This window comes from Marmota monax, unplaced genomic scaffold, assembly GCF_021218885.2.
Source record: "Marmota monax isolate L192 unplaced genomic scaffold, Marmota_monax_Labrador192_F-V1.1 WCK01_AAM20220418_F8-fsc00203, whole genome shotgun sequence".
NCBI classification, from domain to species: Eukaryota; Metazoa; Chordata; class Mammalia; order Rodentia; family Sciuridae; genus Marmota; species Marmota monax.
Genome location: NW_026694787.1, coordinates 1,558,341 through 1,563,958, shown reverse-complemented (window position 1 = coordinate 1,563,958; position 5,618 = coordinate 1,558,341).

Here is a 5,618-nt window from a genome sequence, read left to right as displayed (position 1 = left end):
AATAATATAATCAAAATATTTAGCACTTCTCCTTTCCCTGGCCCCCTCTATTAAATTGAAAATGACATGTGATTCACATTATATTCCTATTTCACATCTCTAATGTAAATTAATCATGGCATGACGAGATAGCTAACTATGTACTGTTAGAAATACTGAGGTACCACAAGAAATCAAACAAGTGCTTCAAAGTGGGTGGGCAAGGCAAGCTTTTACTTCTGCCAGAAGGGTGTGCTACTGAACCTGGCTAGCAAGTACAGATGGTCCACCTGCTTTTATCCCTAATGCAGCACTACCCTTCACCCTGATTGAAAGAGCTTGGGGGTACAATCTATGTGACTAGCTAATTTTAAAATCGGGGCAGGCAAATGGAAGGGTTATTATTAAAATAGCTACAATTGGATCCATTTAAGGCTAAATATTAAATTCTGAAAATGGACCACTGGACTTTCTATTTCTCACAAATCCCCCCTTTTTCTTTTTATACCTATCGGTTTCATTTCCATTGAACCCTTTAGCATTGTCATCTATCCTAGATAGATTAACTTTTTGAGGTGGAAATTGTCCATGGTAATGAGTTCTCCCCTTTTTAGCAGTCTGGATAGCCATCCCAGGGATCAGGATCACTGGTAAGATCCTTTCCAGCTCAGTTGAAGTTTGTCTTCTTTCCAGGTCTTGATTAAAATCAAGTCACCAGGCTGGAAGTGGATGAATTGCAAACTCTAGAAGGGGAGTTGGAGCAGTAGTTCATAATAAACATACCAGCTCCCCCTACACACACAAAAAAAGCACATATAGATCTCAAATTGATTCAAAACAAACTTGTGACTCTGACAGAGCTTTTTGGGATCTTTATCAGGCACTCCTATATAAAAACCCTTCCTTTATAACCTCCCAGTTTTACTTACTTTCAGGAGGACTGACACAAATGTACATCTCAAATAAAAGAACCATTGTCTTATTTGTTTAATGTCCATGTATGCCTGTGTTTGGGTTATGCTCTCCTGCTAGGTGTTTAAGACCAAGTTGATTAAAATTGACCTCTTTCCTATCTACTGTTAGAGTCAGCTGAGATATATCAGGGATCACACTTGGGAATTTGAGGAGTCTATTGGCTCCTTTAGTTTTTGCTGTACCAGTTGTGCCATGTGACAGGATGGGTAAGGGTCTTGCCAACCACATGCAGCTTCCTTTAGAAGCATCAGGGACATTTCCCTCTCCAATGATATTCCTCTTTGCAGAATGTGCACTGGTTGGCCTCCTGTTCTTTAGGATCCTTTCATCACCCTGACCTTTATGTTAACTAAGTTTAAAATATAGAATTCAATGTGTATGGTAATAATAATCACAAAGTCTGCACAGGTTAGCAGTACTAGCAAAAATCAAAGGATAGCCTTAAATCTCTTATACACTTAGGAAACAGTGTTAATGATTAGAAATAGACTTAGTCAAAGCAAACATATATAAAATAGGTCATCAAATGGCAGTGCGGCCCTTCTATGTGAGATATAGCGTATAAAAGAGAGTACATATTATTATCTTGCTGGTAAATCTACACAAACTTTCATTTTATAAACTTTTACAGAACATGCAGACAAGGCTCAGACAAACATGCTTCTCAGAAGTATATATAACTCTGGTCACATATATTTAGGGTGTCAAGTATATTATAATAACACAAAATAATAGTTGTTTATTTAACCAGTTATGAAGTAATCATTTAAAAGATTTAAAAACAAGTACAAACCCCAATTCTTTTAAGACTTTGCTCCCGTAAGTAATAAAACCCCTAACAGACACAAGAAAATTATCTTGATAGATAAGAGCATATCAACATTCAGAGTTTGCTTCCTATCAGCACATTAAAATTCTAATAATTTTAATTGGTGCTAATTATAGCCAGTTTAATCACATACATGAACTTTTTGAGATTTGCTTAATACAAACTTTTTACAGTTTAGATATTGTACAATTTGTTTACATCCTTAGTTTTGTCCTCTCTTTCATTTTGGACTTTAGCACAAGAATATTACTTTACCATACAAAACACTTTCTCATACAGAAACATTTCTTTTGCCTTCTAATTTTTCATAATAAAATGTATTTCCATACCTATAACTTTCTTTTATCTTTTCTAGTTTCAGACTATTTCTAAATTTCATATTCTGAAACTGAAAGGAAAGTGAGGAACCAGGAGAGAGGTGAGCAAGAAATGAAAGACCAGGCAGAGATACACACAAGAGTTTATTTGTCAGATCTGACAAATAAAGCACATTTCTCCATAGACAGAGAGAGGTAATACAGGCTTGGGTTCTGCGACTTTCATGGGGCAGGCTCAGGGATTAGAGCTGGGCAGGTCCTAATGCAGGATCTAATGCAGGTGAAGTGTTGGGTTGGTATGAGGGAGTGGTGAGCCTTTTTCAGAAAGGCCCTTGGGTGGGAAAGCGAAACTTTTTCTTAAGATGGCGGCTGTCACTTAAGATGGTGATCCAGATGCTAAGCAAGGACCTTACATTACCCCCTTTTTTGTTGGTTATTGGGCCCCTTAAGGGACAGGGATGTAGATCAATCTTATGTAGCTTCTTCCTGCTGGGGAGGAGCAGTGTCTGGACCCTTGTTAGGGGTGTGGATTGTCATTGAGGCAATGGTGATTGTCAGGAGGTGCCAGGCGATGCTGACTCTGGACAGCCCAATTTTGGTGAGGGGTGTTCAAAGTCCTGTAACAGAAGCTAATTCATAGTTTGGTTAGAGATCCTTTGAATCTGGTCTTGAATAAATCTAATGATGCAGGGGGCAAGCATTAGCAAAAGGCCTATGACAAAGAGAGAGTTCAGGAAAGGTAGTGTCCATTGGAGAAGGGGGTTACTTAGCTGCCATCCTTCAGTTCCAATGGCAGTGGGAAGCTCTGAGGTGTGAAGAAGATCGGAGATAAAGGGGGCATTAGTAATACAAGTTCCTTCGGTGGTAAGAAATCCACACTCCTTCCAAATAGCAGAGTGGGAGAGAAGTATGTGAAAAGCATATTTAGAGTCAGTGTAGACTTTGGGGGAGGTTTCCTTTGCCAAAGTGAAGTCTCTGATGAGGGCAACAAGTTCAACCTCCTGATTGGATGTATTATTGGGGAGGGGAGCCACTCAGTCTATAACTGAGATTAGAGAGACTATAGCATACCCTGCCCAACAAATTCCCTCCTGAAGGAAGGAGGAGCCATCTGTGAACCATGTATATGTTGCCTGGAGCAAGGGGCCTTCCTGTATGTGGGAGGGTGTGGAAGAAGCTCCTCCAGAGTTTCAATGCATGAATGGGTAAGAGGAGAAGAGGTGGAAGAGTTCTTAGGAACAGGGAGGAGAGTAGCAGGTTTTAAAGGTGAGCACCTGTGGAAAGTAAGGGGGGGGGGTAAGGAATGTAAGCCTTTGTAGGTGAGGAGTTCCTTTAGGTGATGGGGAGCCAGGATGGTGAATGGGGCCCCTAAGGTGAGTTTCTTTGACTTGTTAATGAGTAGAGAGGCTGAGGCCAAGGTTGGTAGGCAAGGGGAAAGTTAAATTGAAATTTTTTTTTTCCTTAGGTCTCCTATCAAGCCTACTGAGTCTGTATTTCAACATTAGCTTTAGTGTGGCCTTGGCCAGGGATATTGCTGCCTAGGGCTTTACAATGTAGGAGAGTTCTGGGTCCCTTGTTTGTCTAGAAGTAGGGTCTCTGGAGGAATCCAGAGCTTTAGTGGTAAGGAGAAGCAAGAGGCAGGGAAGCAAGAGGAGCAAAGGGAAGACTTAAGAGTGAAGAAAGGAGAAAGCCTGCACATTGAGATGGATGTGAATGGGCTCATGGTGTGAGGCTATAGAAGGACTTGAAACATCCTAGACAGTAGGGTCCACCTCGGAAGGGGGTAATGGGAAGGCACTGGCAGACAGAATAGGGGATGGTCCTAAGGTAAGGGTGAGGGTCAGGGGAGTGGCAGGTGAGTCTGGATGGAAGCATATATGAGGGGAGAAGAAAAGGATGACCTCTAATTTTGTAAGGATGTCCTGGGACAGGGCACTGAGAATGACTAAAAAGGAATGGGTAAAAATTAGAGAACCAAAAGTGCAAACAAGGCAAGGTGTCTATAAGGATTGGTAGTAGGCTCCCAGAACTCCTTGAGGACTGAATATGTCGCCCTGGTGTCTAGGAGGAAGAAGACAGTCCGACCTCAAATATGCATAGTTACCCTGGGTTCCTGCGGAGTGATGGTAGTGGTTGGGTTATGGGGACCTGGGCCTTGTCAGTCTTCTGCAGCCAGTCCTAAGAGTTGGAAAGGGGAACCAGAAGGGCTGGATGGCTGGGAGACACTATAGGCTAGGGGACAGTCAACAGCTCAGAAGCCCTTCCAATGGCATTTAGGACAAGGGCCCAGAGGCTTGCAAGGCTTAGGACATATATGAGCCCAGTGACCCATCTGACCACATTTAAAACAGAGTCTGAGCGGTCCCAAGTTACCCTTCTGTGGGCCAGTGGAAACAGGGACAGATGCTAAGGCTGGACGGATGGCTTGAGCGAGCATCTGATATTTCTGCTTCCAGGCCTCCTTGTCTCTCCTGTTATATACCTTAAAGGCCACTCTCAGAACTTCAGCTTAGGGGCCCCCTTTCAAGGCACCTTAGTTTGGCCTTATTATCGGGGAAACTCTGGGAGAAAAAGTAGGTCATTAGTAGCTGTCTCTCATCTGGAGTTTCAGGGTCCAGATTAGTATATTGTAATAAAGCCTTGGTCAGGTGGTCTAAAAAGGTTGAAGGGTTTTCATTCGTATCTTGGAAGATTTCCTGGAGCCTTTCATAATTTATACCCTTATGGGCTACCTTTCTAAGTCCTCTAATGAAGCAAGTAATGAATTGGTTTCTACTAGTTACTCCTCCAGGTGGATTATAATCCCAATTGGAGTCCAGATTAGGGACTGCTTCAGTGCCAATTGGATGGGCAGGGGAGGTCTGATGTACCTCATCAGCATAATTTCTAGCTTGCTTCCAAACTCACCTGCACTTCTCGGGCAGGAGGATGTTAGAAAAGATCATATGGACATCATAGAAGATCAGATCATATGATTGGGTCAGATATTGAAACTCTTTGATATATGTGGTGGGGCTTGAAGTATAAGACCCAAGCCGCTTTTCTATCTGTGAAAGATCTGACAAAAACAAAGGCATATGAACCTGGATTACACCATCTACCCCAGCTACCTCATGTAGAGGACACAGATGTGTGTTGGGCAGCAGCATCCTGTGAGCATGTGGCAGGAGGAGAGAAAGGTGGAGGGGCCAAGGGGACAGTTACTGTGGAGGCTTCATTAGAAAGATAATTATGGTATGGCGGGGGCTCATCTGCTGGAGAAGGAGTTGGAGTAGGATCTTCTGTCCCTTTGAAAGCAGGCATAGGGGAGATGAGAGCTAAGAGGACTTGAGCAGGAGAGAAAAAGTTGAATAGAGAGGGCCTAGAACGTAGAGAGGAGAAGGCCAGAACATATGATATTTCTTTCCATTTTCCCCAATGCTCACAATAGTTGAAAAGATTCCTGATAATATTGGGCCCTAGAGTGCCATTAAGTGGCCATTTAGAGTCATTATCCAAAGGATCCTGAGGCCAGATCT